Here is a 24,200-nt window from a genome sequence, read left to right on the forward strand (position 1 = left end):
TGTGTGCTTTTATAAGGGTGTGGCTGATTAGGTGCAGGTGTGTTTGATTAATAGTCAGGTGACTGTGATCGCTGGGTGACTGTGGTGGATGAACCTGGCCAATCCGTGACATTACCCCTCTCCCCTGGGCCCACTCCTGAGGGCCGAGACCTCAGACGCCATGGTGGTCTACCTCGTCCCCGAGGTGCAGGGTATTCTGGGTGACTTGTGTGGAATTCCTCCATGAGCGTGGGGTCCAGGATGTCGGCTCTAGTAACCCATGATCTTTCTTCGGGTCCGTATCCTTCCCAGTCCACAAGATGAGTTGACCACCACGACGTCGGGACTGCAGAATCTCCTTGACTGTGTAGATGGAGCCCTCTTCCAGATCCAAGGGGGGGAGGGGGTTCCTCTTCTTGGCCAGGTTCTGTGGAGGGAAGCAGAGGTTCATGAAAGGGTTTTAACAATGAAACGTGAAATGTGGGGTGAATCCTATATTGAGGTGGTAGCTGGAGTTTATACATTACGGGGTTGACCTGTTCCACGATGGTGAAGGGACCAACAAATCTGGGACTGAGTTCTTTGAGGGCAGTCGCATGCGGATATCCCGAGTGGAGAGCCAGACCTTCTGTCCCGGAGTGTAGACTGGACCAGGAATCCTCCTACGATCTGCAACGTTCTTGTTTCTGCGAACTGCCCTCTGAAGATGGTGATGAGCCTCGTCCCAGACTATCTCGCTCTCCCGAAACCAGTGATCCACTGCGGGCACCTGTGATGGTTCACCATTCCAGGGGAAGAGAGGAGGCTGGAAACCGAGCACACACTGGAATGGTGTGAGTCCTGTGGTGGGTTGCCGCAGTGAATTCTGGGCATATTCCGCCCAGCCCAGAAACTGGTTCCAGGAGTCCTGGTGGCCGTGGCAGAAGGTCCTGAGGAACCGCCCCACCTCCTGGATCTTCCTCTCCGTCTGGCCGTTGGTTTGCGAATGGTAGCCAGAGGAGAGACTGACAGTCACACCTAGGAGCCTGAAGAATGACTTCCAGACTCTGGAAATGAATTGGGGTCCTCTGTCCGAAACTATGTCTTCGGGGATGCCGTAGTAACGGAAGACAGGGTTGAAGAATTTTTCCGCTGTTTCCAGAGCAGTAGGGAGACCTCTTAAGGGTAAAAGGGTATCGTTTGAAAAACGATCCACTATGACTAGGATGCAGGTATTTCCATCCGAAGGAGGAAGATCCATCATGAAGTCTACTCCTAGGTGTGACCAGGGGCGGTTCGGGATCGGCAAGGGATGGAGTTGTCCTTCTGGTAAATGACGGGGACTTTTGGACATGGCACACTCCTTACCTTCTCACATCCCTTGTCATTTCAGGCCACCAGAAGCGTTCAGACAGCAGTGAGAGGGTGTTGTTGGCCCCTGGATGCCCAGTGCCCAGGGAGGTGTGTGTAGAATGGATGAGATCTACCTGTTGGTCAGGAGGAATGAATTGGCGGTCTGGAGGACAACCCGGCGGAGGTCTGGTTTCTGGAGGAGCGACAGCTGGAGGAGCAGACTATTCTATAGGACTGATGATGATATTCTCAGGAATGATGGTTGTGCGTTCTTCGGATGATTCTTGCAGGTCATGGAGTCTTGAGAGAGCGTCAGCTCTGACGTTCTTGGGTCCCAGACGATAGGTTATGGAGAAGTTGAAGCGTGAGAAGAATAATGACCAGATTTCATCAAAAATATGTTAGTTTGTGTTCTAAACAACGAGGGTGAGTAATTAATTTTCTTTTTGAGATATTTTAGTTTGAATGCAATGTACTGTAATTAAAATTGTCCTATTTGCAACCATACAGTAGCGACAATAAAACATTTGCGATGATAATTAAATCTGAGGCGTATATTGATTTAGTTCAAATGTAATAAACGATCTATGTTTGGTCACTCATATAAATAGAGAAGAAATTAGACTGACATTGAGAAAGCAAGTGAGAGTCTAACCTCATTTGTGTTTTTTCAGGCCAAGCTGTTTTAAAGATGGAGAATAATAATCCCATCCCCCGGGATAATAACCAGGCTGAAACAGTTTCACATTCATTGAGACAGGAAAGATTACCCACAATCCCTTTTAGCCAGCCATCTCCTGTTTATGTTGAGATGACACTGGCAAACATGACCTAGATGACCTTACAAGCATGCTATATATAGACATCCAGTGCACCAAAAATAGTCACACCGCTGAGTGACGCCAAACAGCAGCCTTCCTGCTATGACTGTAAATGAAGCCTGTTTGGCATTGAATGTATAGCACACACCATTACGTTCTGCTCATGTTCCCAGTCTCAGGTGATCTTATAAAATATCGGTAAGCGTGTCACATTGCTTCATGCTCTTCCTGTCATGTTGGTGCTAAATCTTGCCTTGAGGAACTCATTTACAGGCAACAGATGAACAGAGTAATCACTTAGGATCTCTTTCATGAGTATTCTGCTATTAAAGCATAGCTTCGTAATATCACATCCACGGTTGCTCATTCTGCCGGGGCGTAAGGAAAGAACTGTAATGTCCAAAAACAACATGCTGATTATTTACCTTCAAGCAGAGTTCCCGATAGAGACGTTTTCAGGATGTTCCCTAACGTAATCTTAAAATACAACACGTACGCAAATATTACAAAATATGAATTGCTTTTGGAACTGTCAACACATTATTTTGCTATGAACAACCCCATGAGGGTTATGAATGGTTATGGTTGCGTATTTTTTGAAGGGCAGCAGCCCAAAAGAATGTTTACAATAAGACCCAGTCATTCGTAGGTCAAGCCTAATAATACTGTGAAAGGCAGGGTCTATATTTAGATTCTCTGGCCTTGTTTTAGTTCTCTTAGGATCAGATCGGTACAGCTGGCTAACAGGCCAGATTAAACTATCAACTAGCTGTAACTGTGAGCTGTTGCTATTAACCTCTGTCAGTATGTACATTTAAGTTAAAAAAGACAGGAAATAAAGGCTCACTTTTTTCCGGCTTTTTTTTTTTTTTTTTACGTTATCTTTATCTTCTACTGGAATGCGAACTGTACCGGGGGAACCCCTCCAAAAAATGTGTATTTTACCCCCCACCCCACCCAGAACGTGATTTTTACTGCTAGTTTTGAGGAGCAATTGGGTGGGATTTGTTGTGAAAACTTGGTAAAGAGCCAGTGCAAGCTTGTTTGCAGGGGAATATTACATTTTATTATTTCCGACAACAAAGCAAGCTTGTTTGCAGGGGAATATTACATTTTATTATTTCCGACAACAAAGCTGAACAGAGTAATCAGACAAGCTTGGAAAATAGTGGGAAATAGGACATTTCTGATAGCATGTTGGAAGCATGTTAGCAACATGCTAAAATATGTTAACATGCTAAAAACATGTTAAATCATTTTAGCAATGTGCTAACCCTTACTAAAAAGAAGTATACTTCAAGTTTATTAAGTATACTTAAAGGACTAGTTCACTTTCAGAACAACAATTTACAGATAATGTACTCACTCCCTTGTCATCCAAGATGTTCATGTCTTTCTTTCTTCAGTCATAAGGAAATTATGTTTTTGAGGAAAACATTTCAGGATTTCTCTCCATATAATGGACTTCTGTGGTGCCCCCGAGTTTGAACTTCCAAAATGCAGCTTCAAAGGGCTCTAAATGATCACAGCCGAGGAAAGAAGGGTCTTATCTAGCAAAACGATCAGTTATTTTCTAAAATAAATTACAATTTATTTACTTTTTAACCTCAAATCTTGTCTAGCTCTGTGTGTACTCTGTGTAGAGATTAAAAAGTATATAAATTGTAAATGTTTTTAGAAAATAACCTATTGTTTCACTAGATAAGACCCTTCTTCCTCTGCTGGGATTGATTAGAGCCCTTGGAAGCTGCATTTAAACTGCATTTTGGAAGTTCAAACTCGGGGCACCATAGAAGTCCATTATGTGGAGAGAAATCCTGAAATGTTTTCCTCAAAAAACATAATTTCTTTACGACTGAAGAAAGAAAGACATGAACATGTTGGATGACAAGGGGGTGAGTACATTATCTGTAAATTTTTGTTCTGAAAGTGAACTACACCTTTAAGTAAAGTGCAAGTATATTTTTGAGTATACTTTATGTAGTAACTATACAAATATCAGTGTACTAGTAGTATACATTTAAGTGTACTATTTCAATACTCCTAGGGACTAAATTAGCCCACTTTCTAGTATATAAAAGTATACTTTTAAGTACACTTTAAGTATAACAGTAGTAAACTTTGAGTACACAACTAGTTTACATCTATGTTTTCATTTTGTACTAAAAGTATACTAAAAGTGAATTTATAGGTACTGATAGTTTACTAATTATGTACTTTTTATGCATATTTAGTACACTTTGAAGTATAGTCTCGGTAAACTACTAGTTTAGTAGTTTTATACAGCAAGTATACTCGTAAGTTTTCTTTGAGCGAACTTTACATCATACTTTAAGTATACTACTATGTCCTTATTAATTAATATTAAATATAAATTTGTATATATTTTGTTTTATGAATATCTAAACATACAAAACATCAAAAGAAAGAACAGAGTACCTTCTGCTTGTAAACAAAAACCTTTTTTCTAGCTTCATGCTCATTCTTTTTTATAAACACTTGAATGTGGGTAAGTTTCATAAATAAAAAATAAATAAACAACATTTTGAACAAAAAGCTAGTCGATCAACACCCCAAAGCTTGACAGTCATTATTACCTCTTAAGGGGTCAACATTTTATTCCATGACATTGCACAGTTTTACATATCTCTGGTTTTGATGCTGCTTTATGTCTGATGATTGTGTTAGATTACATGTGGAAGCATCTATTGTTTCGGTTTCTTCTTTATTTGTGTTTCGGAAATTCTGTTCAGAGGATGTGTAATAGCGTCCCTAGTGTATAACAATGAAAATATGGATTCTCAGAGCAAGTATAGCTCAAATATATTTAGACTTTTTCTAAGTATAAGTCAGGTATACTTAAATTTCATTTTAAATATATTTTTGAGAATTATATACAGCACATGTTTGAGAAGTACACTAAAAGTATATGTTCCTATTTTTTAGTTTAAAAGAAGTATACTAACAGCACACTTGAATAAACATATTTTTCATAAGGGAAATCAATGTAGCAACATTAGGGTCACCATACTTGCCATTTTTTCCGGATATGTCCTGGCCAGGATTTCTATATTGCCTAAAATATCCAGGTTTGGCTTTATTTTCCTGTTTAAGGAGCCATCTGCTCTCTATACTGCCCTCCAAAGGCAAAGCACAGTAACTACATATTTGGTCAAAATTGAGTTAAGGCTTAAAATGGACTTTGTGACAACTGTTTTGTCTTGAGGCAAAGTCTCCTGGTTCAATTTCGTCCTGTTTCAGAGAAACGAGAGTGTCAACAGGTTTGACTAGCTGGTGTAAAAACTTTAAAGGCATTTTTTCTCAGCTTCAGTGTTGGCGTAGTTACTGCACTTTGCCTTTGGAGGGCAGTATAGCTCTCACAAAACCTGGATATTTTAACCAACATAGAAATCTAGGCCAGGACATGTCTGGGGAAAATGGCACGTATGGTCACCCTAAGCAACATGCAATCAACATATCTTATATCTTATCTTATATCTTATCTATCTAAAGCTTTTACGACTGCTTCAAACTTTAAGACAGGACTTTTTCAAGCCAGCTTCAAAGTTTGTACTCTAATATATTTTGGCACAGCTCCATATGTATGGCTATTCTGACAAGCGTGCTCAGTAGCTCACATGGTACAGCAATGCACTTTCAGTGTGTAATGCTAGGGTATGAGTCCTGTGAAACAGGACTTTGTATAAGCAAGCAAAACTGGCATGGATGTTTCAGAAAAGATCTCACTATTACTTTTGTTTAGAGTAGGGTTTGGTGTAGGTGGTACATTTTTTCAGACACAGAGCATTAACCTTTTAGGAGTGTTCCAACTGCGTTTAGCTCCACTCACTGGACATTTTCCACTTTAATAATGTCACTAAACGTGTAAAAAGCAGCATATCATTTTGAAAAAAATAACAACAGACACGTTTTTCCAATGAGCCTCGGTTAAAAATATGTCTTTCTGCATGAGTCCTGTACTGATTTGCCAAATGTCTCAGTTAGCTGTAAGTCCTGCTTCTATTCTTAGCCAGGAAGAGTGCAGCTGTGATGTCTACGTGAGACATATAAACACGTTTCAGGGTGATGAACTACCCATGATGCTGTTGGTTTGCGGAAAATGACTGTGGAAAATATTCGTAATTTCCAGAGCTGGACAGTGTCCCCTTTCCTCCACTTTCTCACCACTATTCCCGAAAGAGTAAAAGTTCACAGCACATCGGCAGCTCTTATCACTTGCTGTTTACACATGTGGAGGCTGAGTCTGGTGACCTGAAAGCGATGCCACAGTGAGCAGGCCAGCATGAAGATTGGCCATTCTTGCTCCTGCCAGTTTCAGCAACACCCTTCCACACAGGCCATGTGCTCACACTTGGGCAGGATTCAACATCAGCAGCGCTCCGCATCTTTCTATTTATAATCCTTTTTAATCTAGCCAAAATGAGCCAAGTGTTCGCCTGCCTGATTAATTTAAATGGGCCTCGGCCACTTAGCCTCTCTCCACTTCTCCCTGTCGACCCATCTTGTTTACCGCAGCTGAGATTGGAAAAGACGAGTGAAGGTTAGCTGTCTAAATCGGAGAGGCCTCCTTCAAGCAGAAAAACCTGTAATTGTCTTGATCGGATGCATATTTAATCTCGCCACATTGAGTGATGCAATCTCCAGTGGAGCTTTGTGAAGAGGGACAAGCATGAAATCCAATTTAGTCAGTGATTCAGATTTAGATCACCCCGTTGCACCCTACGGCACAACCTCATTCATCCTGTTGTTCTCTTCTGCATTTACATGTTCATTACCAAATAATAGTGTTATTTTTCTGGGAACACTTTGTGTGCTTACATACTTGAGAATTAATGTCACATTGTATTACTGTTATGCATAACAGTAAGGTATGCATAGGTAACTGTAATTAAGCTGTACAATAACTAAGGTGATCAGATTTCTGAAATTAAAACTGGGGGCATTTCTATTTCAACTGTCAAAATATTAAATTAATGATCAAAAATGTACAACTTCTGTATTATGACCATTGTCAATTGTAATGTTATGATGGCATCACTGCAAAGGTTTTGTGTGTGTTTTTTCAGCATCTTACGCAGTGAGCTCATTTTAAAATGCAGTTTAAAAATTAAAGAAAAGGGGGGAAATGCACTTAATATGATAATATTGTCACTCCCCTGGACTGTCTGTGTGTGTTTTTCTCCCTGTGTGCCCTGCATGACCCAGTTTCTGTCTCTTGTTAACCATGTCATTTAGTTCAGGTGTGCTTTGTTAATTGTCATCATTGCCCCTGTATTTAAGTGTCAGTCTGTGCTGTTCGTCTTTGTCTGGTCTCAAATACATCAAGTTTGTGTGTCATGCTGTTCCTTGTGTGGATTTTCCCCTGTGTTTGGATTACATTAAAGACAGTTCCTTGATCCACAGATCGTGACAAATATGATTATGATTCCTGATTTAATAAACCCATAATGTTCACCCAGGTCCAGTTTTCAACAGCATAACTTATTTAGTAAGAAAAAAAATGTACAATGTAATTAGTTAGGGTAGATAAATGACACAACAGCACAACTTTAAGTTGTTGGTCCAAACAAATATACACAATCTCCGTTTTTGACTCTATAGGTACAGTATTTTGTTTTTAACTTTTTGCTATGTAAATCATTTTCCTAATTTGGTGTTTCCTGTCAAAAATGACCGGTCTTTTAAAACTGCACTGATTTTGTTTTTGGAACTGATTAGTCATAGGCCTATTGATATTAGGTACCTCAGTTTTTGAGTGAGCACTGCCGAAACTATCCACAAATAATGATTTTTGGCTAGCATTTTCATTAAAAACTAAATCCTCATAAAATTACCAGAGGACAACATGAGGGTTAACCTGTTTTATCCCAACATTTTCCCAGACATGAAAATATCCAAATGGTGTGTCATTAGTAATTTTTTAGTTTTTTGGAAAAGTGTGTGAAAATTTGTTTTTAGAGTTGGTCACATTTGTGACAAGTCATAAGTGTAAATTTTTTGAACATAAGATTTATACATCACCTGAAAGCTGAATGAATAAGCTCCCCATTGATGTTTTTTTAGGATAGGACAACACTTGGTAGAGATACAACTATTTGAAAATCTGGAATCTGAAGGTGCAATAAAAAAATCTAAATATTGAGAAAATCACCTTTAAAGTTTGAAAAAAAAGTTTGATCACATTCTAGGGCTACTATTATGCATAAAAAAACCTTACACTGATAGTAAGAAAAAAAATATATAATAATCTACGTATTTTAAAATTGTTACTTTTTTGTAACATTATCATCAAAATTTCATTTAAGTGCTAACAGTATTACAACACCAATATTGTAACTTATTTGTAACATTTGAACTTAGTGCAATATTTTGTCATTGCAACATTTTACTGCAATCTTCACTAACAACTGCTATTGGAATAAATTCACTGTTATCCCATCAGTCACTATTGTGACCATCAACATTTACTCATTCTATGACCACGCTCAATAAAACTGAATAATTGTGAATTCATATATTAATACTGGACACCTTAAAGATGACGTGTACAAAAAATCTTTGTCAAAATTTATATTAACATACAGTCGTGGCCAAAAGTTTTGAGAATTACATAAATATTGGAAATTGGAAAAGTTGCTGCTTAAGTTTTTATAATAGCATATTTGCATATGATCAGATGAATTGCATAGTCCTTCTTTACCATGAAAATTAACTTAATCCCGAAAAAAACTTTCCACTGCATTGTTAAGAAGGCTTCAGGGCGTCCAAGAAAGTCCAGTAAGCGCCAGGATGGTCTCCTAAAGAGGATTCAGCTGCGGGATCGGAGTGCCACCAGTGCAGAGCTTGCTCAGAAATGGCAGCAGGCAGGTGTGAGCGCATCTGCACACACAGTGAGGCCAAGACTTTTGGAAGATGGCCTGGTGTCAAGAAGGGCAGCAAAGAAGCCACTTCTCTCCAAAAAAAAACATCAGGGACAGATTGATCTTCTGCAAAAAGTATGGCGAATGGACTGCTGAGGACTGGGGCAAAGTCATATTCTCCGATGAAGCCTCTTTCCGATTGTTTGGGGCATCTGGAAAAAGGCTTGTCCGGAGAAGAAAAGGTGAGTGCTACCATCAGTCCTGTGTCATGCCAACAGTAAAACATCCTGAGACCATTCATGTGTGGGGTTGCTTCTCATCCAAGGGAGTGGGCTCACTCACAATTTTGCCCAAAAACACAGCCATGAATAAAGAATGGTACCAAAACACCCTCCAACAGCAACTTCTTCCAACAATCCAACAACAGTTTGGTGAAGAACAATGCACGATGGAGCACCGTGCCATAAGGCAAAAGTGATAACTAAGTGGCTTGGGGACCAAAACGTTGACATTTTGGGTCCATGGCCTGGAAACTCCCCAGATCTTAAAACTTGTGGTCAATCCTCAAGAGGCGGATGGACAAACAAAAACCCACTAATTCTGACAAACTCCAAGAAGTGATTATGAAAGAATGGGTTGCTATCAGTCAGGATTTGGCCCAGAAGTTGATTGAGAGCATGCCCAGTCGAATTGCAGAGGTCCTGAAAAAGAAGGGCCAACACTGCAAATACTGACTCTTTGCATAAATGTCATGTAATTGTCGATAAAAGCCTTTGAAACGTATGTAAGTGCTTGTAATTATATTTCAGTACATCACAGAAACAACTGAAACAAAGATCTAAAAGCAGTTTAGCAGCAAACTTTGTGAAAAATAATATTTGTGTCATTCTCAAAACTTTTGGCCACGACTGTACTTTACTAGCCTTTCGTTTTGGAGCTTTGATTTGGCAATATCTTCTCACGGTGCAAACAGGAATTAAACTGCTTTGGTCATGTGACAATTTGAACTAATTATGTATAACTGCACATATTTACTTGGGACCCTTTTATTTTTCCAATATTTTCAGAAAGTGCACAACATCATCAGTCGGTAGGGTTTTTAGAGCTTTATAAATAAAAATCTTTTTTACAATCACTATTTAATTGGTTTAACTGCACATACTGTACATTTGCTTATATATTTTCATATTTTCACTGTACTAATTGAATCTAGTCTTGCTAGGGTCACTTCAGATTGAATCCCTGATCATTCCTGTTCATTCATGCTTTTTCTAATGGTAGCCTACTTTAACACGTCTGTGAACAGAATCACAACCTGTTCTGCACAGTCAGTTCTGCACCAGTCAGGCACATGAGATATTTACTCTGCGACATGCTGTGAGGCATGTACTTTTGAGTTTCTGTACTGTTAGGCTTTGGAACTACGTGAAAGCCAGATCTAAATTTAACCACTTTACTGGCCTGCACTGATAATACAACTAGTGCTTACTGGCACTGGCACACTGCAGGGGTTGTACTGGCTTCTAACTATAGAAGCAAAACACAAGCAAAACACAAAATATTTATTCACTTTAACCAATTAAAAAATTGACTGAGATTCAGGAACATCTCTGATTGGAGCATCTCAGATTCGGTCACAGTGGATCATAATATGCACAAATGCCTCACTAGAGGGGCTAGTTAACAGAGTACAATATTTATGATATTAACTGACCTTAGTTGATTTGTGTGTTGTAGTTTGGTTTGTTTGGTTCATTCGGTCCGGACCAAAAAGGAAAATGATACATTTGGTCCTGGTCCACTTAGCGTTAACACTGGCATTTTGGACAGCGAACCTAAAGATACCGAACCTAAAGCCGCTTATTGTCAAATACACACAATGCCATCTTCTGGACTAAGCTCACTCATTGTTACGTGCATATGATTTTAATTTCACCACCTGTAAACTCACAAAGAGCTCATAAAAAGGCATTTTACCTCCTTGTTGCTTTGGAAACACTGCTTGTTCTCTTCGTGAAATCATGTCGCATAGTGTCGCATCTTCGTTTAGAAGTATTTGGTCCATGTTGCATTCATATTTAATTCGAACCGCACCAGAGTTAGTTTGGAAGCAGACCGAAACCCATCTTTTTAGACCCGCTTGTTTGGTGCACACCAGGGTTCAGATGGCGGCGTTCACACTTACTCAAATGAACTGCACAGAGCAATCGCACCAGAGTTCATTTTAGTCAAACCAAACATGACAAGTGTGAACACACCCTTAAAGGATTAGTTCAATTCCAAAACAAAAACAGAATTTATGTTTTTTAAAGAAAAACAGTTCAGGAATTATCTCCATATAGTGGATTTAAATGCTGTCCGCGAGTTTGAATTTCCAAAATGCAGTTTAAATGTAACTTCAAAGGGCTCTAAGTGATTCCAGCCGAGGATTAAGGGTCTTATTTAGCAAAATGATCTGTCATTTTCTAAAAAAAAAAAATAATAATAATAATAATAATAATTTTGTTTGACTCTGCCATGCATACTCTGTGTAATCCGGGTCAATATAGTTAGGGAAGGTTGAAAAACTCCCATCTTATTTTCTCCTCCAACTTTAAAATCGCCCTGCATCGCTGCAGAAGTACCGACCCAGTGTTTACAAAGTAAACATGCTAAGAAAATCAAACACCCTTTACAAAAAAAACGTAAAACAGTATTTTAGGATGATTTTAAAGTTGGAGGAGAAAATGAGTTTTTTGACCTACCCTTACAGCATTGACCCAGATTACACAGACTGTGCATGGCAAAGCTAAACAAGATTAGCATTTAAAGTTAAAAAGTATATAAATTTCAATATTTTTGTTTTGCTAGACAAGACTCTTATTCCTCAGCTTGGATTGTTTCGAGCCCTTTGAAGCTGCATTTAAACTGCATTTTGGATGTTCAAACTCGTGGACAGCATAGAAGTCCACTATAGAGATAATTCCTGAAATGTTTTCCTCAAAAAAAATAATTTCTTGACGACTGAAGAAAAAGAGGCATGAACATTTTGGACGACAACAGGGTAAGTACATTATCTGTACATTTTTGTTCTGGAAGAGAACTAATCCTTAAATTCTTTCATGATTCTGTGATGTTTTCAACATTCAGTAGAAAGATAGCTCTGATTTATGCAATCACATTCAGTGTGTCTAAAATGTTTTGACAAAAACACACAGAAGTACTGGCAGTTGTATCTAAATGGTAAATTTATTGATATTAACCTCTTGTTTATTAAACTTCTTGTGTGCTTTTGCCCTAAATATCAGCATGGCTGTGATTGCTTGTGTGATGTTGCTTCAGTGTTACTTGCCAAGGCTCATTCCCAAACTCAAAGCTGTTTAAACTGTTTTTAAAAGAGCTAGAGCGCTTACTCTTAAACGTAGCAAATACATACCTGTTATGATATTAAAGCAAAGTTTCACTTTCTAAACGAGACACTATACATAGAATTTTGAATCCTACACTGTAAAAGTTTTCACCAGTTTCAACTTAAAAACTGCCTTACAATTTTAAGTTAAATCAACTTAAGTAATTTCAACTCACAAGTTAAAATCAACTAATTTGTATTGTAATAAGTTCAAATGACTTATTGTTTTAAGCTGATTTAACTTAAAATTTTAAGGCAGCTGCTGAACTTAGGTTTTTAAGTTGAATCTGGTGAAAACTTTTTACAGTGTATGTACACTGATAACTGGCTAAAGCTCCAATTTTTACCAATAATATATTTTAGATATTTATGAATTATGGTACAAATGTGAACTTTTCTGCATAAATGTATGTCAGGCAGATTATTATTGCAGCTATGGGGTGTTGACTAATTTTTGACATGGCATCGAGGTCCTTAGCCATGGCTATTAATGTACTACAGTTAAAAAGACTCACTTCAGAGCCACTTCAACCATTATTTGTCAGGCTACACGTGCAAGTGCTTGAATAGACTGAAGGTTGGAGTGGCATTATAGGACAAGAGCCATGACTGTGAATCTCTGAGTTGGTTTGTAATTTCCTTTATCCTATTTTTAAAATAAAATTACATTTTCTTGTCTTGTCTTGTCGCCTGATCTTCACTACTGTATGTGCACCTCTATTATTATTTGTGTCATAAGGACACTGCAGACTTTAAAATGATGATATTGTAGATGGCATTTACTGTGATTTAGGTGGCCGCGTGATTTGCTATTTTCAGAAAGAGGTCCTGTTGCTTAAAAATGCCTGCCAGCTAATGGCCCTAGTTATCTCTCAAAGAAAGCTACAGACTTGGGGCTAATAGAATAGACCTTTCTGTTATTACATTACGATGTCGGCTAGTTGCTGCTCAGTGAAAATGGTGCCTGGCCATGTTAACTGCATTAAAGTGAGTTTAAACTGTGGAGAATGCAACATGCTTTACATATCAGATGGTCTGTCTTTGTCAAGATCTCTAAATGCCAGAATGTTGAACAGAAGGGTTGACTGTACAACATTACCGCCTATGCACTAACAGTAACTATTTGACAGTTGCTGTTTACATTGATTACACAGCTCTTGATTTTTGATTTTTGTCTTACACAAATACTTGATTTTGTTTGGTCAGTTTGGCATTGAGCAGTCAGATATTTCCTGACATTCACTGTTGTACGAGGCAATGCTATATATCAGGCTGCTCATCTGAATTAAATACAAACTGGCGCTATTTTCATTACATCACAAATTTGCTCTTTCTTGGCTATAAACATGACTGCCACCATTTTGTATCTCAATTATTATTTATAGTAAAAATGACCTCAGAGGACTTCGGTATTAAAGGGATAGTTCACCCAAAAATGAAAATTCTGTCATAGCAATACCCAACAATACATTGTATGGGTCAAAATTATAAATCTTTCTTTTAGACCAAAAATCATTAGGATATTAAGTAAAGGTCATGTTTCATAAAGATATTTTGTAAATTTCCTACCATAAATATATTACAACTTTATTTTTTATTAGTAATATGCATTGCTAAAAACTTAATTTGGACAATAGTTGTATCTCGGCCAAATTTATAACCTATCCTATGAACTGATGAAATCAATGGAAAGCCTATTTATTCAGCTTTCAGACAATGTATAAATGTCAGTTTCAAAAAATTGATCCTTATAACTGGTTTTGTAGTCCAGGGTCACAAATTAAGATTTTTTTAACAAGTCCAGTAATCCATGTCAGTTGTGTTGCTGTCTATGCAGGGTCAAAAAGCTCTTGGATTTCATCAAAAAAAAAAAAAAAAAAAAATTCTTAATTTGTGTTCTGAAGATGAACAAGATGTCTTATGTATTTGAAACAACATGAGGGTAAGTAATTTGCTACAAATATACCCATTCTACTTAAAACTGGTTTTGTGATCCAGGGTCACATTTGTGTTCTGAAGATGGACAAAGGTCTTACAGGTTTGAAATGACATGAAGGTGAGTAATTAATGACACAGTTTTCAACTTTGATTGAACTATTCCCTGCAGTTCTGAGAAAATAAAAGAGTTAACATCTCACAATCCTGTGTTTATATCTTGCACTTATGTGAAAGCAAGAATTGTGAGAAAAAAACAGTCAGAGGTGTAAAATAAAAATCAGCTACATTTGTGGAAACATGCTTTCATAGGTCTGGGTCCTAATCACCAATGTTATTATTAATAATGTTTTAATTCGCTCAAATAAAGTTGAAATAAAATATAAATACTAAATAAAAATAATAATAAAGCAAACATGGGAAATGTTGAATTGGCAACTAACTGAAAAAAAAAATACACAAAATTTACTGAAACGTTAACACTAAAATGCTAAAGTAGTGCTAAAAGAGTTTCCCAGAACAGAAGAACGTACATGTGGTACATTTTATGTGATGTTGGTTTCATTTTCATTGTGAGTTTGAGTAGTCCCTTATATAAAAAGGGCATCATTAGAAATGCACCAAAAAAATATATATATTCTGGATGCACTTAGCCGAAAAGGAAGCCCGTTTTTAGAAAATTCGGTGCATCCCTATAGACATCGGATGCCCATTTCTCACAAGTTCATGAAATGTTTGCAACATATTTTGGTTAAAAGTCCTCAGTGTTTTACCCTGTCAGAAACAGCTCTGTTCACAGTGACCTGTTTCAGAGCATGGCTCTTTAAATGATTACGAGCTACTACTCACCCCGCCCCTTTCTTCCATTGTGTATTCGGTGGCACGTTATTATCAAAAACAAAACTTATCCACTTTGTCCTCAGTGGCTCTGATGTTGGGAGAAAATAAAAACTCTTATGTTCACCCTAAAACACCTGCACTGCATGGGAAACATTGTTGTCGCTACAGCTGCTCAAACGTGGAGAAAATGGCGAACAGCGTACAACTGGCTGAGGGCGGAAATATGCTAACACGGGACAGTCTATCAGCAGTTGTGGGCGGGGCAAAACGCTTGATAATCTAGACTGTTTAGGTTTTTTGGGGATTAAAAAACAAAGAAAATGGATTTTTGTCATTTTATGGTGGTTGTATCCACACACTATTAAGACACATTTATATGCAAATGAATTTTACAATTTTTTTTCTGATGTCCCCTTTAACTGTGGTCAACTCTAGACCGTTATGGCAAAGTATGTCAGAGCTTTACTCTTTAATGCATAATCAAATTGAAAATCATTCACTCAACAAAACTTCTTTGTATCCAATATTCAGTCTAACTCAGTGACATTCAGCTATAGTTAAAAGCATACTGTTTATTCTCTTTCTATTAAGATTGATGACGTAAGCGCCAACACTGGTGGTGACATAAGCGCCAAAGACAGTGTGTCTGTTGTGATTGGCTTGATTCTAACATAAAGGCGAGGCGTGATCACATGGCTGGTGAAGTAGTTTGGCGTGATTCATAGCCTGGCTGAAAGCGGCGAATCAAAGATATATGTGAGAGCACAATGCTGGCCTAACATAATAGCCTCATTGCATGCTGTATTCCACTTTAGGAAGCAGACATTAGTTTTGTTTAAACCTTTTTATAGGCAGTGCCGCATAGTGAATACCCCTACTCAAGGGGTGATCTTAATGTTAAAAAAAGCAAAATTATGCTATTCTTCTGTACCTTGAATGGGAAGTTTAATTTTTCTGTGGGCACATCCGCTGCATTGTCTTGGTTGTCATAGAAACAGCCCAACTCTGGGGCTTTAATTCAGATTGATTCTCTTTTGAACGGCACGCTGTTTTGTATGTCATCTCTTTTGTGTTGAAGATATCCTGCTGAGCAAAACTAGCACTTAAATAACTGCGTTTATCCACACCTTTGACAGCGCGCTTAAAAATAGTCCTTCTGCAAAATGAAAAGCTTCATTCCAGACTGTCTGCCAGACATGAAGAGCTACAGCTCAATTATTATGTGCACCATGTGACACAGAACAGGACTGAAGTGCTCAGGACAAATACAGCCCTGTCCTCAGATCAATATGTGTATTTTTCACTTCATAGCTCTTTTTCATCACTCTTTCCTGAGCAAGCCAGATTGTAGAAAGCAACAGCAACAGCATGGCCACCTACACACGCTGGCCGCTCTGTCCTGCCGGTGGTAGCGAAGCTCTCTGGGCTCAGTCTTACTACAGTCATATGCCCAGTCGTCCACATGAGCCGCCCACTGTCTGAGTCTTTACTAGGTGGCGTGAACGAGGGCCATCACGAGCAGACATGTAGTCGTTATGTGTGGGATTACATCCACTACTCTGAACGCATGTGGGCCAAATGCATTATCATTGTGATATTTTCACACTGGTTATTACTTGCCAATAATGCTGTGATTCATTTTTTATTATTCTGTGTGATTTGGCTTTCTAAATGATTCAGAATGGAGCAGCAGTACAAACCTGTCCATTTACAGTTAATTATGTCATACTGCATAAATTTAAATATTTCACAGAAATAATAATGGGATAGTTCACTCCAAAATGAAAACTGGATTATTTATTCACCCTCATGACACCCCTGTATTATAAAAGTCAGTGGGGTCCAAAACACCACTGGTCCCCGTTGACTTTTTTATATAGGGGTGACATGAGGGTGAATAAATGATACAGGTTTTATGTTTTATAGACAAAAAACTGTTCAGAATGTCTTCTTTTGTGTTCTGCAGAAGAAATAAAAGTCATACATGTTTTAAAATGACATGGATGAATAAATGATGACAGAATTTGCAGTGTTGGGTGAACTATTGCTTTAATTATATAACACAACATCTTGTTGCTATGGTCCAACACAGTGTTGTTGTTAAGTAAAACTAAATCTTCAACTAGAAAAAAAATATTCCAATTTATGTAAAATGTTGCTTTGGTGACTAATAAGTTTTGTAAATTGAAGTATTAACCAAAAAGTTAAAAAATAAATAAAATAAAATAAAATAAAATAAAATAAAATAAAATAAAGGTAATTACAAACAGAAAAGCTAAAATAAGCAAAATTATTAAAGGCATAGTTCACCCAAAAATTAAAATTCTGTCATGTTGTTCTAAATTGTAAGACCTTCGTTCATCTTCAGAACACAAATTAAGATTTTTATTTAGTTTTTCATGAAATACGAGACCTTTCTGCATAGACAGCAATGCAATTGAAACATTTAATGGCCCAGAAAGTAGTCATCATTAAAATAGTCCATGTGACATTAGCGGTTTAGTCATAATTTTATGAAGCTACAAGAATACTTTCTGTGTGCAGAGAAAACAAAAATAATGACTTTATTCAACATTTTTTGCATAAGTAGCTTCATAAAATTATGATTGAACCACATTTTGTCACTATTTTAACAATTTCCTTACTACCTTTCTGGGCATAATAGTTGCATTGATGTCTATGCAGGGTCAGAAATCTCTCAGATTTCATCTAAAATTGGGTTCTGAAAGAAAAGGTCTTACGGGTTTGAAACGGCATGAGGGTGAGTAATTAATGACAGAATTTTCATTTTTGGGTAAACTATCCCTTTAAACATGACTACAAAATGAAAATGAGCAGCATAATATAAAATAACACTGGTCCATAATACCACTCAACCTTTGTAATGATCATCTGTCTGTCCCCCATGAGAGGCCTTGAACCTCATGGCTATTAAATGTGACAAGAAGAGGGCTTCAGCTCAGTTTTTCCATTTGCTCAGGCCCTCCCTTTATAAGCAGTTGACCTCTGACCCTTTCATTTACTAGCAGGCTGGCTGAAAGCTCAACTCAAGAGTTTTGTTTTGTCTCCAGCTGTGAGGGAACTATCAGTGGTTTTAATCTTGCTGTGCTCTTCCAGGAACAACAGCCCCGATATGGCTGCTTTAAAAGTTTAGACCAATGGGACAGCTGCTCAGCTTAGATCTCCTGTAAAGCCTGCCTGACCCTGCCTTTCCCTTCCTCCTAAACCCTGGAGACTATTGTGCTCTCATCTATATGGTAGCTGCTCATCCACATGGACAGTGGAGAAAATGTCTATATAAGAACAACAGGGACTCCAAGTTACAGTATGAAGCTAAATGATGAATCCATTAAATTTCAATGTAGTTGATTCCATAAACAGAGTTTCCGCAGGTTGTTAAAACAGTCAAATTTAAGGCCATAGAAAGTTTTAAATTTTACTTATGATTTCAAGAGGTCCCCCAAGTTTTTTGTTTTTTAGTATGAATATGTTAGCCTTAATGTTATCTATAAGCTATTGTGTTTCAAAACAATGACAAAATTCACATTTACAAGCTATAAGCATTCAAAACGTACAGTCTCGTTCTTCCGCCAAAATGGATTAAGGATTTTGATGACATCACCCTGAACTTCAGCTTTTCAGCAAACTTTCTGTCCAATCAAAGCTCTCTAGAATCCCAAGCGTCCCGCCTCCTTCAATATAAACAGACGCTGAAGCTGCGGCTGAAATCTGTCACAGAATTAGTATTTTCTGTATGGTGGTACATAATGCATTATATAGGGGATAGTGAATGATTCAGACAGTGTAAATATGCTTCCACTGGGCGGCAAAATAAGTCTAGTTTAACGGTGTGTCATGTGACCCACCGCAGCACACACATAGTCTGCTACGGTCTACACAAAATGGTATATTTTATAGCAGTATGGATGATATTTGCTATTTAAAAAAGGGGGCGTGATATATCCCGCCCTGTCTTCCAGTTTGAGTTGAAACTACATTAACACATAGAATAAAGGTACGTGTTTCATAAGAACATAAGAACTCAGATTTTATTAAATAAACATGAGCACTGCACATTTCAAGATCATGCTTTGTGCACAGAGGTTACCGGAAAGCCGCTAGATTTCTGCCATTCCAATTGCGCCACCTGCTGGCAGAGAATGAATTTGCATTTTCAGTAAGCCGTTCTGCTTGTTTTATTCAGACAAAATCGACCCATATGCAGTAAACACGCTGTTCTAACTGTGAACCAGTGAATCGACAAGAATAATGCTAAAGCATTATAAAAATTTAAATAATTAAGACACTAATATATATTTATATGTTATTTAATATAATGACTGAAAATAACTGTTTAAATTAATATAAAAATTGGTGCTCTTGACTTTAAATAGAATAATCTTGTATCGTATTGACATAAATATGCAAAAAGTAAGAAATATCTCATTTGTTGTTATTAACAACATGAGATGCATTAAACATTATATTACATCAGGGATTCCCGAACTGGGGTTTGTGAAGGAACTGCAGGGGGTTTATGAGTTTGACAAAAATCTAATGATTTAAAATCATATATATATTAAATTAAAATAAATCATTTTCAGATAAATCTAAGGAAATGATTTTTTTCCTAATGTTATGTGACCATAACCAACACCAGAGAACGTCTCAGGTTACGTATGTAACCCTGGTTCCCTGAGGGAACGAGACACTGCGTCCTGAAACGCTGTGGGGAACGCCATTGGCGGGCCGCACTCTGAGTCATGTCCAACGTCCAATGAGAAACGGGAGTGACGTCACAGGCGCGGTGACGTCATCGACCAGGAAGTATAAAAGCACGTGCGTTTGAAGCTGGCGTCAGCTCATAGGCATGAAGCGAGCGCAGCAGGGATGCGGGAATTATGGTCCGAGACGCAGTGTCTCGTTCCCTCAGGGAACCAGGGTTACATACGTAACCTGAGACGTTCCCTTCCGGGAACTCTACACTGCGTCCTGAAACGCTGTGGGGAACGAGGTATCAACGTCCCCATAATTTCCGCACCCTGCCTAGTGTCTGCTAGAACAAGGGGGGGAAAAGACAGCGTTAGTACATTACAAACCTCAGCCTGGGGATCCTGCCAGGACATGGGTGGTAATACATCTCTGACTGTGGAGCCCACCAGATCAGAGGGAAAGAGACCTCGGCCCTCGAGCCCACGAGGTCATGTCATCCTTCGTCTGGTCTCGCAAGACCGAGAAGGGACAGTGTCTAGCAATACTTACCTGATGAGACACTGTAGTAACTCCGCCTGGTGATCTTGCCAGGACGCGAGTGGTAATCCACCTCTGTCTGTGACCCATCACCAGACAAGAGGGATAATGAGCCTCGGCCCTCAGGCACACGAGGAGAGATGTGGTCCTTTGTCTGCGTTGCAGCCAGTACAAGAGGGACACGAGAAGTGCCTGGTGATCTTGCCAGGGCACTGGAATTCATCTCTGTCTGTGATCAGCCACCAGACAAGAGGGATAGAGTAGGCCTCGGCCTTAGGCACGCGAGGCTAGGATTCTCAACTGCTGCCTGTCCTCAGACCAGTGCAGGGGGAGAAAAAGTTCCTCGGCCGTCGGGCGCACGAGGAGAGATGGTGGTCCTTTGTCTGCATTACAGCCAGTACAAGAGGGACACGAGAAGTGCCTGGTGATCTTGCCAGGGCACTGGAATTCATCTCTGTCTGTGATCCACCACCAGACAAGAGGGATAAGAGACCTCGGCCCTCAGGCACACGAGGATAGGGTTCTCGACCGCTGCCTGTCACACGACCAGTGCAGGGGGAGAAATGCTCCTCGGCCCTCAGGCACTCGAGGAGAAGTGGCGATCCATTGTCTGCGTTACAGCCAGTACAAGAGGGACGCAAGAAGTGCCTGGTGACCTTGCCAGGGCACTGGAATTCATCTCTGTCTGTGATCAGCCACCAGACACGAGGGATAGAATAGGCCTCGGCCCTCAGGCACACAAGGCTAGGGATCTCAACCGCTGCCTGTCAGCAGACCAGCGCAGGGGGAGAAAAGGATTCCTCGGCCCTTGGGCACGCGAGGAAAGATAGTGGTCCTTTGTCTGCATTACAGCCAGTACAAGAGGGACGCAAGAAGTGCCTGGTGACCTTGCCAGGGCACTGGAATTCATCTCTGTCTGTGATCCACCACCAGACGAGAGGGATAAAGGCCTCGGCCCTCAGGCACACGAGGCTAAGGTTCTCGACCGCTGCCTGTCACATGACCAGTGCAGAGGGAGAAGATGCTCCTCGGCCCTCAGGCACACGAGGAGAAATGGTAGTCCGTTGTCTGCGTATAGCCAGTACAAGAGGGACATAGGGAGTGCCTGGTGATCCTGCCAGGACACTGGAACTCATCTCTGTCTGTGATCGACCACCAGACACGAGGAATACAAGCCTCGGCCCTCGGGCACACGAGGCTGTAGAGGGGAGTCATACGCCTTTGTCTGGGGAACTTGCCAGAACCAAAAAGGGGTAAAAACTCCTTTCCTTACTCAAAGGAAAGCGCCTTTTGACCTCTTGGGCCTAGCCTTAGTGCTAGGGCTGAAGGATGACTGAGCCCGGAGTGGCTCTGAGGTCTAGTTCGTAGAATCTGACGAACGTAAGAGGTGAGGACCAACCCGCCGCACTGCAGATGTCCTTGATTGGGACACCTGCCATCAGAGCTTTGGAGGCTGCGACGCCTCGAGTTGAGTGAGCCTTGACTCCCATCGGTGATGGGAGACCAGAGGACTCGTATGCAGTAGAGATGGCATCAACGATCCATTTACTGATAGTAGGCTTGGAAGCCGGGCACCCCCTCTTAGGGGGGCCGTAACAGACAAACAATTGCTCTGATTTACGCCACAGGGCAGCTCTGTGGACATAAGTGTCTAGTGCTCTTACTGGACACATTAAGTTATACTTCCTCTGGTCGTGCTCCACGAATGGAGGAGGATAAAACGCTAGCAGCGTTATTGGCTGTGGTGTTACTGAGGGGACCTTGGGTGTGTACCCAGCTCTTGGGTAGAGGAATGCTTTGGCCAACCCTGGGGCAAAGTCAATATAGGAAGGGGCCACTGAAAGGGCCTGCAGGTCCCCAACTCTCTTAAGAGATGTCAGCGCCAACAGCAGTGCTGTTTTTAGGGTAAGCATCCGATCGGAGGCCTCCTCCAGAGGCTCGAAGGGAGGCTTACACAGCGCTTCTAATACCACAGCCAGGTCCCATGTAGGGACTCTCGGTCTTGCACGAGGCCTCAGCCTGAGTGCACCGCGGAGGAAACGTGAGACCAGGGGGTTTCTGCCCACTGAAAGGCCGCCCTGAGGGGCGTGGTAAGCCGATATAGCCGCCACGTACACCTTCAGGGTGGAGTGAGCTAACCCAGCGGACAAACGAGTTTGCAGGAACTCCAGCACTGTACCAATTGGGCAGTGGACTGGGTTTGAGTGGCGTTCGTGACACCAGGACGCAAACAGGTTCCACTTTAGGCCATAAAGTTTCCTCGTAGAGGGAGCTCTGGATTGAAGGATGGTCTCAGCAACCTCGGTTGAGAGACCAGCTTCTATGAGCTGTGCCCCCTCAGGGGCCACACCCATAACTTCCATTTCTCTGGGTGGGGGTGGCGTATTGCGCCCCCAGCCTGAGAAAGAAGGTCGCTCCTGACGGGAATCTCCCACGGAGAGCCGTCGAGGAGGGCGATTATATCCGAGAACCATACTCGGGCCGGCCAGTACGGGGCTACTAGCAGCAGCCGTACTCCGTACCGGCGCACTCTTTCCAGAACTCCCGGGAGCAGAGCGATCGGGGGAAAAGCATACAGACGAAGCCTCGGCCACGTCTGTACCATGGCATCCAGTCCGAGAGGAGCTGGAGGAACTAGAGAGTACCAAAGGGGACATTGCGATGTCTCCTGAGTCGCAAAGAGGTCCACTTGGGCTTGACCAAAGACTCTCCATATCTGCTTCACCACCTGAGGGTGAAGCATCCATTCCCCGGGCCTCAGCCCCTGCCTCGACAGGACGTCTGCTCCCACATTGAGACGTCCAGGAATGTGAACTGCTCTCAATGAGAGAAGCTTCCCTTGTGACCACAGGATGATCTGGTACGCCAGCTTGTATAAGGGGCGTGAACGCAGACCTCCCTGGTGGTTTATATAGTAGACCACCGCCGTGTTGTCCGTGCGGACCAGCACGTGACGGTTTCTCAGGTCTGGAAGGAAATGCTTCAGAGCCAGGAACACTGCCAACATCTCTAGGCAATTTATGTGCCAGGAGTGATGCTGGTCGTTCCATAGGCCTTGGGCGGAGCGGCCATTCATGACCGCTCCCCACCCGGTGAGGGATGCATCTGTCGCTAGCGTGACGCGGCGGCAAGGAGCTCCCAGCACTGGACCTTGTAGTAGGAACCAGGGCTTCTTCCACATGACTAAGGCACGTAGGCAGCGCCGCGTGACCTTGATCTTGCGGAATGGGTTCCCCCTCGGGGAAAACCCTTTGGTTTTGAGCCACCACTGCAGTGGTCTCATGTACAGCAGTCCAAGAGGTATCACGTTGGATGCAGCTGCCATAAGACCTAACAGTACTTGGAACTGTTTGACAGTGAGTAGCAGGCCTAGCTTGACCGCATTTACTGCAGTAAGGATCGACTCTATCCGAGCAGGTGACAATCGTGCCTGCATCGTGGTCGAATCCCAGATTACACCTAGATAAGTGGTTCTCTGTAATGGAGATAGCACACTTTTCTTGGCGTTGAGTCTCAACCCCAGCTTTTTCATGTGAGCAAGAACAACATCTCGATGTTGAGCCGCTAACTGTTCTGAACTGGTTAGAATGAGCCAGTCGTCTATGTAGTTGAGTATGCGGATGCCCTGGAGTCGCAATGGAGCCAGAGCAGCATCCACACACTTCGTAAAAGTTCGGGGAGAGAGCGCTAGGCCGAACGGAAGAACTCTGTATTGGTAAGCTTTGCCCCTGAAAGCGAACCTGAGAAACTTCCGGTGTTGAGGAAGGATGGAGA

The sequence above is a fragment of the Garra rufa genome, chromosome 3 (assembly GCF_049309525.1).
Source record: "Garra rufa chromosome 3, GarRuf1.0, whole genome shotgun sequence".
NCBI classification, from domain to species: domain Eukaryota; kingdom Metazoa; phylum Chordata; class Actinopteri; order Cypriniformes; family Cyprinidae; genus Garra; species Garra rufa.